This window comes from Hibiscus syriacus, unplaced genomic scaffold (assembly GCF_006381635.1).
Source record: "Hibiscus syriacus cultivar Baekdansim isolate YM2019G1 unplaced genomic scaffold, ASM638163v2 tig00111648_pilon, whole genome shotgun sequence".
Classification (NCBI taxonomy): domain Eukaryota; kingdom Viridiplantae; phylum Streptophyta; class Magnoliopsida; order Malvales; family Malvaceae; genus Hibiscus; species Hibiscus syriacus.
The window spans coordinates 1440001-1454432 of NW_024063145.1; positions in this window are offsets into that span (position 1 = coordinate 1440001).

Consider the following 14432-nt stretch of genomic DNA (forward strand, 5'->3'; position numbering starts at 1 on the left):
ATAAAAATATATAATTTTATTTTTTAAATTTTATATAAATTTTTAAAATTATCAGATTGTGACACATGTCACTTAACGAAGAAAACTAGCGGTCTGTCACGACTTGACCCATTTTGAGTAAGGGAATGAAGCGTTAGCGTTAAACACCAAAATAGAACGAAATAAACATTAGGCACTAAACTAGGAAAAACAAGCATAGGTTGGACACCTTTTGTAAATTTAAGCTTATATATATAATTATGTAGTTATCAGGGTTCGCACCAACTTACATAATTTTGTTTGTCTCAATTTAGTAGGCCTCATAATTTTTGGATAATATGTGATTTATTAAATCTAGAAAAGGATAAAATACACAAATAGTTCCCCAATTATAGGACATTGTTTTGTTGAATCTTCCGATTATTAAAAGTTATAAGATGGCAATTTGACTATATGACATTGCTTTGTTGAGTCCTTCAACTATTAAAAGTTACAAAATGATCACCTGACTATTCATATGTTTCAAATTGGTCTCTTTTTGGAAAACGTTTAACGGTCATTTGAGTTAGACATTAATATACTGACTGAGATATGATAACCATTTGAGATTCTGGGATCATATTTTAGCATATCTCATATTGCCGTCAAATTTTTAATAAAAAGGATGAGGTTGGAATATATGAATAGTCAGATGATCATTTTGTAACTTTTAATAGTCGGGGGACTCAACAAAGCAACGAGTGATGGATCATTTTGTAACTTTTGTAATTGAAGGATTCAATAAAGTAACACTAATAGTTGAGGGACCATTTATATACTTTATCCCAAAACAAGTGAAAGTGCAAATTCGAATATTGGATCCGATCTTATCTGAAAATTCAGATATATGAAAATTTCAGATATCTAAAATAGTGATTCGTATCCAATCCAAAAAACATCGGATATCTGAATCTGAATTGTTGGATCGGATATCTGGATCCAAATATAAAATTTAATTTGACAAAAAAATTAATTTTAAATTTTGTGACTTAATGTAACTTATTTGATACCTCTACCATATTATATATATATATATATATATATATAATTACCCACACAAAAAATAATTAAATATCCTATTTTTTATTGGACTAGAGCTTTAATGGTTAGAGGGTTACTCATTTATTTTGTTAAAGACTATCTAAAATCTAAAAGTTAATTTTTTCTTCTTCAAATTTTTAGATAATTCGAAATTGGAATTTATTTCATTTGTATTCGATTTGATTATCCAAATTTTTTTAGATATCCGATCAGAATTATCTGAAAATCAAAAAATAGGTTGAATATATGAATTTTCAGATTGAATTGACGGATCAGATTTTTTGTACACCCTAAATGAAAGTATTATTGTCTAGCTTAATTCTCACAATTTTTTAATCAAATCAAGCAATTGTTCTTCGTTTCTCCAATGGACACCAAACTTCATATTATTTTTCTTTCCATCATATACAATACACATGAACATTCCATACCAATCTCAAAACTGATTTTCTTTTAGACTATATCTTTACCCGTTAACAAATAGGCCTCTTAATTTTATTCTTAAAAGATAATTCATATGTTAATTTATATCTCAATACCAATTCAAAACACAACCAATGTAATTATATGATAGTTTTTCCCCAGTTTTTTTTTTACCATTTGTGTCGCTTTCATTCTTTCAATAGTTCGAGGACCAAATTTCGATATTCAATTAGCTTTGGGTCATTTGTCTCCCATTCTCCCCTTAGTTGAATGGTTTTCTTTAACCCCATAATGCATGCTTCTTATTCTGCCATGTTGATGGTGCAAAAGAATTCCAATATACTTGTGAAAAGATAGTAGATATGTTATGGGGAAATCAACACTACCCCAATTCTTTTCCCTAAAGCGTTAGAGGCTCCATCAAAGTACAATGTCCAGGATTTGTTGCCAATGGAACTTTCTTCTTTAGTAGAAATGCACATCAAATCCTCATCTGGGATATTGAAGTTTAGAGGCTCATAATCTTCATAGGTATGACTCTTAAGAAAGTTGGCTATGGAGATCCCTTTTATTGCCTTTTGGCTCACATAGACAATATCAAATCTAGACAACAACATCTGCCATCTAGCCAGTCTGCCAGTCAGAGCAGGAAACTCCATCAAAAATTTTAATGGATCCATCCTCGATATTAGCCACGTGGTATAGTATAACATGTACTGCCTGAGTCTCCGGGTTTCCCAAACTAAAGCACAACACAACTTTTGAATCGGTGGGTATCGAGCCTCGTAAATAAGTGAATTTCTTGCTCAAATAATAAATGGCTCTCTCCTTTTTTCCTGACTTGTCATGTTGCCCTAGCACGCAGCCCATTAAATTCTTGAAGACGGTTAAGTAGAGAATTAGTGGCATGCCAGGTACTTGTGCTACTAGTATGGGGGCATTGGAAATGCATTTCTTGATAATTTTTAGAGTCTCTTAACATTTCGTTATTCCATACCTCATAATTATTCTTCCTGAGCAATTTGAACATTGGATCGCACTTATTAGTCAGCTGAGAAATGAATAGAGATATATAATTTAGTCTTCCAAGGAACCCTCAAACTTCTTTCTGTATGTAAGGCACCGAAAGATCTTGAATTGCCTTGACTTTATCTGGATCGATCTCGATTCCTTTCTGACTCACCACGAGCCAAGTAGTTTCCCTGATTTTACCCCAAATGGCAATTGGCGGGATTAAGCTTTAATTGATACTTTCTTATTCTTTGGACAATTTTCTCATATTTTGTACATGCTCTTATTCTGTTCGGGACTTGACAATCATGTCATCTATGTATACTTCAATTTCCTTATGCATCATGTCATGGAAAAGTGTTACCATGGTTATTTGATAGGTTGTCCCGACATTTTTCAACCCAAACGACATCATACTATAGTAGAAATTCCCCCACACGGTTATAAATGTTGTTTTCTCCTTGTCCTCAGGATTCATTTTGATCTGATTATACCCCTAGAAGCCATCCATAAAAGAAAACCATGAATGCCACATAGTGTTGTCCACCAGAGTATCTTTATGAGGCAAGGGAAAATTGTTCTTTGGGCAAACCTTATTAAGGTCTCGATAATCCACGCACATGCGAACCTTCCTATATTTCTTAGGTACCAAAACTATATTGGCTACCCATTCGGGATACTTTGCCTCTTGAAGGAAACCTGCATCAATCTGTTTTGTCACTTCCTCTTTTATCTTTAATAACATTTATGGATTTATTCTCCTAAGTTTCTGATGAATTTGCTTGTATTCTGGTTTAATAGGAAACTTATAGACTACTATATCAGTGCTTAACCCAAGCATATCTTGATATGACCATGCAAAGACATCTTTACACTCTTGTAGCAAACTTATCAATTATAGCCTTATTCCTGCAGATAGTGGAGTGCCAATTTTTATCTCTCTCTTTACTCCTGTTGTTCCCAAATTCAAAAGCTCTCTATTTCTTATTTATGTTAGAATCTATTTCTATTCTTTTTCATCAATCATAATAGCTCATTAGGAACTTCACAGTCTTTTTCATCTTCGCACTTATTGACTTCTTCAGACACAAAGGTCGCTCGAAATCTATCTTGTAATTGGCCTCAGGAAAATTTTTTCTAGTATTATTGCGACATCTATATAAAATTTGGCTTGGATGTATTGAACTATAAAGAACAAAGAATATAGAATAAAGAATATGGTGCAAAGAACGCGATGCAAAAATATGAAGAATGAAAGTGATTGTCATTTGAGAAAATAAGAAATTATCTTTCATTAATCAATTTTGGTAACATTGAGTTTTATAAAAAGTTCTTTTAGATACTTTCAAAATGCTAACATGAGTTATATATGGGCATTACTTTGAGTTAACCCTAAAAACTATAGAGAGGTATTTAATTATCCAGTTGTTGAGTTCTTCACCAGGTAAGCAAGGACAAATTCCAGCTAAAAACTTTCTAGGCTGGTTGCCGCTAGTAATCATGTTTACAGATATTCCTTCCAAAGTTTCTCCCTCAATTCCTCTTCTTTTGTCAACTCCTCAATCCTGATGGCACTGACCAGCTTTGCACCACGTCGTATACTCCTCCTAATTTAAAAGAGTTCTTTAGAGGAGGGAAAAACATGTGTTCTCTAGGGATATCCTCTCATTTCATCCTGGCTTTTCTTGCTTCAGCTTTTTTCTTAGCTCTTGGCTACAATGCTAGAACGTGGGCTTAAACCCAAGCCCAAAATGGACTCTCTTCCATTCGATAGTTATTGACTATACTATTCCTTGTAGATTCTTTCCCAGTCCTTTTTCGGTCTTTGCCCCTCTTACTAGAGTTTGCCTTACTACTATCTTGGTACAATTCTATAGCATGGGGCGCATAATTTTTTCTTTCTTCGGCTATATATGTTGCATTAATGAACTTTAAGGCCCTGAAGGAGCATTTCAAGGTATATTCGTTGATGTCGATGTATGGGGCATCGGATGTTACAGAAGTAATGATTTATTCTTCAACACCGATACTGACCAGCTTCCCATCAATCACGAATTTTAATTTCTAATGTAGAGATGAAGGAATTGCACCTGCAGCGTGGATCCAAGGTATCCCCAATAAGTAGTTATAGGTCGGGTGGATGTTCATCCCCATAAAGTTAATGTTTTAGATGGTAGGTCTAATTAACAAGGGTATCTTCATTTTCCCCATCATGTTTTTTTGGGTTCCATCGAATGCCCTGACGACATTGTGATAAGATCTCATGTGTGAGATGTCTATAGGCATCATTTGCATTGTATCCAAAGGTGTTACGTTTAATGCAGATCCGTTATCTATTAGAACCCCCGGCAAGACATGGTCGTGGCAGTGAGTAGTGATGTTTAAAGCTTTGATGGATCACATTTCTCCTTTCGGGATCTCATCGTCAGTGAATGTGATATAGTTATTTCAATCTATATGTCCCACGATTTGGTCTAACTTATGTGTTGAAAAATCCTTATGGATGAATGTATGGTTCAGTACTTTCAGCAAGGCGTTCCGATGTACTTCTAAGTTGATTAACAGATCCAATATTGAGATTTTGGCCTGCTGCTTGTGAAGCTGCTCTACTATGTTGTATTTATTATGCTTTAAGAACCTCACGACCCTGAACTTCAGTCACTGGCTCATTACTGGCTCATTAATGATTGGTAGAGGTTCTTCGTTAAATATTTTTGGTACTACCGCTGCCTTGGCTTTAGTTTTTTTCTTGTCTGCCTCTGTGGACGTTTTAGGCGAGTAACATCTTCCACTCCTCGTGAAGTGGCCTACCTCACTCATTTCTTCTGTGACTTCTTTTCCTTCCCTATTCTCTCAGAGGGCCTCGACCATTCTGGTATAGATACACTTATTACAAAGCTCCAAGAAACCTATTGTGTGTCTTGAATGAGAAAAGAGATGAAATTGTAATCACAACTTTAGGAGTTGTTGATGATGAGCTCTCGTTCCTAGGTTTAACTGTGATGATCAGATGCTTCCTCGTTTCCTGCATTCTATTAGAGCCATCTGTCATACAAACATCCATCTTTTGTTGGCTCTCTTCTTTAATAAAGAATTCCACTCCACCATTGTTCATCATCTCTTAAAGTAATTCTCAGAACTCGTAGCAATTCTGAATGTCGTGATCCTCTTTTTGGTGATACTCACAATACATTTTACGCCCAATAGGTTTCGGCTCGGGATCACCCTTGATCATTCTTGATGTGCATAGTTGTCTAAACACCCAGCTAAGAGGAGATTTAACTTCTGATACACCCCTCTTTAACCTATTATTTTCCCTTTCATCGATCATATTGACTCCTTGCCCCAATGATTGGGCAAGGGATGAGTGTTTACAGTTGGTGCTTTGAACTTCTGGTCTCCATTATTGATAAAATTTTGCACAATCTTTTTGAATGTCAGATAGTTCTTGATGTCATGCCCTATAATCCCTGTATGATACTTGCAGTGGGCATTGGCATTATACCAATGAGGGTAAAGTGGCTATAGCAGAGTCAACTTATAAGGGTGTACCAAATATGCTTTCAATAGAGAGACATATATTTAAGAATACGACACTGGAACAAGTGAGAAAATCATCGTTGTAATCTCTTTCCTTATCCCTCTTTTCTTATGGGCATTCATTTTCTCTGCCCCTAGGTTGGGTGATCGTAACACTAGCTGTGAAGTTTTTGTGGTAAGTGTTTGTATGATTCACCTCATTCTTCTTCCTTTTATAATAAGGCTTCTTTGACCCTTCTCCTCCCTCAATCTTACCACTCTTAATGGAATTTTTAATTAGTTCTTCTGAAATGATCAAATCAACAAAATTCTTAGTGGTATTTCCTAACAGATGCCTAAGATATGGTGCCTTCAAGGTATTTACAAAAATGACAATAGTCTCATTTTCCAGTAATAAGGGTTACGCCTGGGCCGCCACCTCATGCCACCTCTTGGCGTACTATTTAAAAGTTTCATTGTGTCATTTTTCCATGTTTTACAAAGTCCATCTGTCAGGTACTAAATCAGTAATGTGACGGTACTACTCCAAAAATGCCATGGCTAAATCCCTCTATGACTTGATGAGGGATTTGGTTAACTGGTTGTACCACTTTGTATCCGACCTAGTCAAACTATCCTAGATACAATGTATCAACAATTTTTCATTCATGGTGTAGCTTACTATTCTTCTACAGTACATAGCGAGGTGAGAAAAAGGACACGTTGTCCCATCGTACTTTTTGAAGTTCAATACTTTAAACTTCAGGGGAAATATAAGATCAGAGACTAAGCTTAGCTCCCTTGCATCCATTCCATAAAATAACTCTACTTCTACCGACCTTACCCTTTCATCCAAACTCTTCATTAAATTCGGGCGACAACTCTTCTACGCCTGATTCGATAGGCATTACCGTAGCTGTATGTTGGGTAGTTCATTGAGAATGAGAGCTCTGTGTGGTGTTGTTGGTTGGGCACATAGATTCCAGCTGGGTGCGACGATTCAGGCCCAAAACCTAGTGGATGTGAGGGTTCTTGATCAGTCAATGCTGGCTGGTCAGCAATGGCCTTTCCGACTATCGAATAATTTTTAAATATGTCCTCAATCTTTTTCAATAAGTTGAACTGTGAGCTTGTCATTTTTACTTCAATTTTATCCAACACTCCTCTCATTTCTTCTTGTGTGTCCCTATTTTCTTGCTCGATTTAGGCTAGTCTCTCTTCCATTTTTCTTATTGACTTATGAGTACCGTAGGAGTGTGAGGTGTATACTAGGATCACTACAAATGTTTGAAAATCGTATTTTATTATTCTGTGTCTTATTAAATGAATGAATGTTAAAATGCATGAATTAAGACTTAAACATTAGAAAAACATGAAAATGCACGTGCAAACAATATTGATTCCACAATAACCAGTTCATTCAAAAAGTTCTCAACAACACACAATGCCAATAACTTCAAGCAAAGAAAGTACATCCACAAAGAACTATATATAATATCTAGCCCTATCCCCTAACTTCTCGAGTTCTATCATCATTTATATAATGCATCGCTCTTCTTCAGATTCTCGAATCACAAAAACTCTTAGGGTCACCGCTTCTTCTGATAACTCAAAGACTTATCGAGCAACCCTGCTAGCCTGATCCATTGCCTTCTCCATCACTTCATGCTGTATTTGAATGGTATCATTAGCTTGACGTAGTTCAATTCTTAGCTCTTGATTAGTCAAAGGTGGATTCCTTCGAGTTGTTGGATTCGTTCATGGCATCTTTGTACTGTCGCTTCCAACTTAGTATTCTTGATCATCAAAGATTCATTTTCTTGGCTAGTCATCTCTCGAGCGGATAAATAAATCAATTCACCTCCTTCCAATTCAACTATCCTTTTCTTCAAAGTCTCATTCTCTCTTCGAAGAAAAATACCATTGTTGTTGCAAGGATTTTGAAAAGCCTCCTCCAAAATAATTAGTTGTGATTCAAGTTGTTTAATTTGTGCTCGCCTCTACGCTAACTCTCGATTGGCCTCATTCTTTATTCCCTTAATCTATGGGCATGCTGAATAGCTCACTTCTTTTCTTCCTGGTTTTTTCTCGTACTTCTTTCCTCTCCATCAAACTTCACCTTCAAAGCCTTATCAGTATGATGTAAACCTTTGGCCTTTATGTTCTTTACTAATTCTCTGAAATCCCGGTCTAGGGTAATCCCGGTCTAGGGTATCAAAATTCTCTTGGATTTTTACTTTCCTTAGTTACTATTCACCACCCATCTCACTTTATTAGTTCAAGTTCCCATATTGTCCTCTCATTTGAGAAACTTTTTGCTCCATTTCTCTATCCAGATTCATCAACTGATTTCTTCCCTCCATAGCTTGGCTTCAGTCGGAAGTCTTCTTAATCATTCCTCAATGGTCAACCTATCTTCAAAATTAGGTTTTGGAATGTTATTGATCCTCCATGTCCTCTAAACCTCATAAGTTGGCATGAATCTTGGTTCTATCATCTTGAAATTCATAAGATAGGACTTTTTCCAAGTAGTGTATATCTTTTTAGATCCGATCTTAGTAACTTGGGGTAGAAAAACAAAAATTTGCCTCATTCAATCCATGAGTGGCTGATATGAACTGTCGGGCACTAAATTACCAAAGTATTATTAAGGGGGCATAACCAACGGCTCCCCACAGCCCGTGCAACATAACAAAGTTTTCATTATCGCATCTGTACATTAAATCTTCCTTGGGAAACAAATACGCTTTCCAGACTACTTCGATGTCCTTCACATTTCGTAGGGCCTCAATCTAGTCTTTTCTTTTGCAACATTCTGGAATTTGGCATTTGTCAAGGAAATCCACCAGAGGAGATAAATTTGATTGATGCTTTCAAGCCCAACCTTTTTATTGCCTAAACTAGTTTAAGGACATGAATGTTTCTGCTAGGATGGCCAGCACGTGATTTGTTTTCCTAGGAATGACTTCGATAAAATTTATTATGGCAATATCGAAGTGATATTCCTTTCTTGAGAAAACCATCAAGCTATACAAAACGAGTAAAAACTGATCTCTCCTCTTATTAGATGGTGTTTTCTTATAAATCAAACTTTTTATTTGTGCCCATGAGATCCCATTATTTTGAATATATTCTTTGACCCATTGTTTAGTTTTTCCCATCAAAATAACCATCTTGGTTGTGAATCCTTTGGGTCGGATCGCCTCAGTGTAAAGTGAAATGTGGGTTTTAATATTAATCATATTTAATTTTAATCAATTATTGAAGCTAATAATCGAGATGGTCCCTTGAGCATTTAGGCGAGTGTCGACTCAAATTATTCCCTAAATTAAGAGGACTCTATTGAAATCTAGCTAAAAGTGGAGGCTCTATTTAACCTATTTAGTTATTTTAATTTAAAAGTCTAATTGAAGTTCAGGGGACTAAAGGGTAAAAGATCTAAAATCCCAAGTTCTAAAAACTAAAAGTTCAAGGGCCTAAAGCAATAACACCTAAAATTTAAGGACAAACTGACTAATTAAAAATTCTAAGAATTATCTAAATTAATCTATTAGAAATTAAAGGATTAAATTAAAAGAGTTTTCAAAATTAGTCGATGATTAAATTAAAAGTTCAAACAATCGACTCGAGTAATCATGCATTTTATGCGAAAACTCGGCTCAAATTGCTCCTTAATTAAAAATAAGGTGCCATCCTAAATACTAGATCCGACTTGGTTTACCAACCTAATCTAAGGAAGAAGTCTAAAAAAACTAGTTAACTAAAAATACTATGAAATACAAAATCGAATAATAAACCCGATTAAAAATAAAAACAAGCAAAAACACCAAAGTTAAAAATGAAAATAAAAAACAATGATTAAATTGCATGAATATTAAATTACAAGGATGAAAAAAATAATAAACATGTAATAGGGCTAAATTAAAACGAATTAAAATTTAATGACTAAATCTAACAATAAAAACAGGTTAGTGACTAAAATGCAAAACAAGTGGAAGTTGTAGGGACTATAAACTAATTATCTGATTTTTTTACCTAAAATGCACCATTAAAGGAAAATGAGAAAATTACAAAATTAGTTCAGCCTAATTCAAATAATATTTAAACATCATTACATATGACCAGAATGTAAAAACACGCTAAACCTAGAGGGGCTAAATAGTGAATAAACCAATAATTACATGACATGCAAGGAAAAGGGGAATAACGGATTCGATCCCTACAGGTGACCAAAATGTAAAAACGTGCTAAACCTAAGGAGACTTATATGTAATTTTACCCTAAGCTCTCTTTATATATCCCATATTCTCTTTTTTTCATTTCAACTAAAATCCCAAAAAAATCGAAAAAGCTCTCCCCTCTCTCATCTCTCCCTCATCCGACCAACAACCGGCTTCCTTACATCATCGTTCTGACCTCCACACGATGATCGAAAAACCTAAACTAGCCTAAAACAACCTAAATCTTCATATCTACTAACCTAGACCCTTATTTGGGGCTAAAAACACCGAAAACCACCTCTTAAATTCAAAATCAAACCCTTGACGCTCGACCTCCTCTCACTCTGGCCTCCGTAGGGTAACCACTCACTCTCCTCTTTTCTCTCTTTTTCTTTACTGTAAACGGGGTTGTTTGTGTTTTTTTGAAATTAAAAAAAGTCTTTTTCTTTTTGTTGTTATTCGAAACTGTAAAAGCAAAAAAGAAAAAATATATACCTTGAAACTCTTTTTTATTGCTTTTGAAAAAATGGGGACCAGATCCCTTGTACACTGTTTGGAGTTGGGTTTTATACCCACTGTTACAAAGTTTCAAAAAAATTACAGTGATTACACTTTTTTTTTGGTATATGTTGCTATGTAGCGTGGAGTATTGGAGCAGCTTGGTGGTAACATACTAGAGAAGCAACCTTCCTCGCTTGGGGGAAGAGATCGCAACAGATGAGGCAGTGATTGGGCCGACTACACCAGGGCTAGGGTTAGGTTTAGGTTGCTCTAATTTGGGCTTGGGTCGAGCCTGGTTTGGGTTTAATTTGGGGCATGGTTTAGGGTTTAGTTTGGGTTTAGTTTAGGGCCTAATTTAGGGCTTAATTTGGGCCCAATTTGTAAATGAGTGTTGTAATAATAATAATAAATAAAAATAATGAAATAGTATATAATGAAAAAATGGTGATTACAGAACCAGATCCTTTTTTCATTCGAACTCCCCCTAATTGTTTTCCTTTTTTCTTGCTTCCTCTTCATTTCGGGCGACCTTCCCTTACTGATTCATCTCCCTTTTTTTGTCCCATCCCCCTCTTGGATGGTTAATTGTTTTGTATTTTTAAAACCAACTGCTTGTTTGGTGAGGGAATGATGATTGACGGAGGAGAGGCTAGGGGTAGGAGTATGGTTGGATGGTGAGGAATGGGGACATGGCTCGGTTGGTGAAGATCCCGGATTTTTCAAGATCGATTTTATTTGATTTTTTTGGATGATTGATTGATTTGGATATATTTTTTAACAGGGTTTACTTGTGAAGTGACTGGTGATGTGGCTTCTCAGCTCGACGTGAGTTTCAGATGAAGTGGCAGTTGGAGTGATCGACATCGATGATTATTTTTTATGGCTTAGGGTTAGGGTTTTTTGTTTTGGGTTGTAATTTGGGTCTGGGATTTAGTTCTTGTTGGGCTTGATGTATTGGCTTGTTGTAGTATTAAGTTTGGTTGATCCCTTGAGTTGTAATTGGGTTTTGTTGTAATTTTGCATGCAAAAATAAAATAACATAAAATAAAATAAAATAATAATAATAAATAATAATAAAAATTAGAAACCCATAAAAAATGGGTGTCTACAGCTACCCCTCTTTTCATGCTTGTGTTAACAAGAATAGGGCAAAATAAAAAAATATAATACATTTTTGTTCGGTTCCATCTTGATATTGTCTCAAGTGAGACTGAAAACGATCATTATCTCAAGAGAGATTTTTGAAGATCAAATTTGGAAAAAGTATATGCTCTGCTGCTCCTTAGGGTAGATCGTATCTGAAAACTTTTATTCACTTCACTGCTCTTCAGGGAAGATTGAACCGGGGTTGATTTACTTCACTTCTTTTCAGATAATATAAAATTTGGAAAAAAAGGGATATAATCCATTGCTCTTCAGGGTAGATAAGATGTTGAAACGTTAATTCACTTCATTGCTCTTCAGGGTAGATCAGAGAAAATCAAATATGGAAAAAGGGATAGCTCATTTGCTCTTCAGGTTAGATCAGATCTGAAAACGTTGATTCACTTTACTGCTCTCCAGGTAAGATTGAAACGAGGTTGATTTTCTTCATTACTCTTCAGAGAATATCAAATATGGAAAAAGGGGGATCTTTTTGCTGCTCTTTAGCGTAGATCAGATCTGGAAACATTGATTCACTTCACTGCTCTCCAAGGAAGATTAAATTGAGCAGATTTGTTCCACTACTCTTCAGGGAAGATCAAATATGGAGAAGATTACAAATTGTTAGTTTATTCAAGAATTTGAAAATCATACCTGAATGTCAATATTCAAGAAATCTTCAAAAATCAATTTCTCATATGAAAGTTCATCTCCAATTCAACAAACATCAAGCTTTGCCTTGAATCTCGTGACTTTTTTCCTTCTCCATCTTGAAGGTTTTGGATTGGTTACTTTTGTTTGGTATCCTTTAGCTTTAAATTTGAATTTCTCTTCACGAGGTCTTCTTGTCATAAATATTTAGTTTTCTTGAAAAATCTGTAAAATGTTCATCTTAAAAGTGCAATGTATTTGCTATCTGAATAATGCTCTCATGAATGCAGTGATGCAATTCACTTATCTTTACTCCTTCGAGAATGTGAAAGGGTCTTTAATAAAGATAAAATTAGAACTTTCAAACAAATGACCCCAAAATAGACAAATTTAGTTTCTAGAGAACATCCTCATAGAAGATAAGGTTGAGGTTTATAGGAAACGATCTTAAGAAAGACAAAATAATTTCTCAAAATAGATTTTAAAGACATCCTCATGAGAGGAGAAACTCTTCTTGCTTTGATGAAGTAATGAATGATGCCCAAATGTATGTTCATATAAAATGCATGAACCATTGGTGTAAAGACACGAATAGGGAAAAGACATTAAGGTAACAATTTTTGTTCAATCGTATTTTTTACTTGGGAATTTGATGATGGAAACAACACTACTCATCCACTTTGAAGAGATCTGGCCACTTTTTGGTGAATGTATGACTTTCCTACATGAAAAAGTTAGGTTGAAGAAGGTTGACTCCTTTTCCCGAGAAAGTAAAAAATGACATCATTAAAAGGATAACACCTCTTTGCGAGAAAGAAAAAATGGCATCACTAAAAGATTGACTCCTTTTCGCAAGAAATTCAAGAATGAACTCAGTAAAAAGGTGACACATCATTGTGAGAAAGTCAAGAAGAACAACACTAAAAGGATGACTCCTCTTCACGAGAAAGTCAAGAATAACAACACTGAAAGATTGACTCATTCTCATGAGAAAGTCAAGAAGGAAAACACTAAAACATCGACTCCTCTTTGTGAGAAAATCAAGAATAACAACACTGAAAAATTGACTCCTCTTCATGAGAAAGTCAAGAATAACAACACTGAAAGTTTTACTCCTCTTCATGAGAAATTCAAGAATAACATCACTAAAAGATCGACTCCTCTTCACGAGAAAGTCAAGAATAACAACACTGAAAGATTTACTCCTCTTCATGAGAAAGTCAAGAATAACATCACTAAAAAGTTAACTTCTCCTTATGAGAAAGTCAAGAAGGACAATACTAAAAAATTGACTCCTCTTCGCGAGAAAGTCAAGAATAAAAACATTGAAAGATTGATTCATCTTCATGAAAAATTCAATAAGGACAACACTAAAAGATAAACTCATCCTCACGAGAAAGTCAAGAATAACAACACTGAAAGAGTGACTCCTCTTCACGAGAAAGTCACGTTGAGGTTTCTAGAGAAACAATCCTACGAATGACTAAAATGAATTATTAGAGAAACGATCCTAAGAATGACTCTAACAAATTTCTACAGAAACCATCATAAGAAGATCTAGAGTGGGGTTTATAAGGAAATAATCTCAAGAAAAACAAAATGGTTTCTCAATTTATATTTTAAAGACATCATCATTAGAGAGAAATCAAAATTTATCATGTATATATGAAATAATGAAATGATGATGCAAATTCATGTAACATGTATAAATGCATGTTTTCTTGATCTATGGTGGGAATGGTTGCAAGAGCAGCCTTTATTCTCTCTTCTTTCAGTTTTTTTTTTCTACACCAGAGTGTACCCTTGCAATTCTTGACTTGTGAAAACTTGTTCTGCTTGACTCATCTCATGTTTCCCCAAAACATTTTATATGCCCCAGTTTTGATAATGAGCTTTTATGTCTGA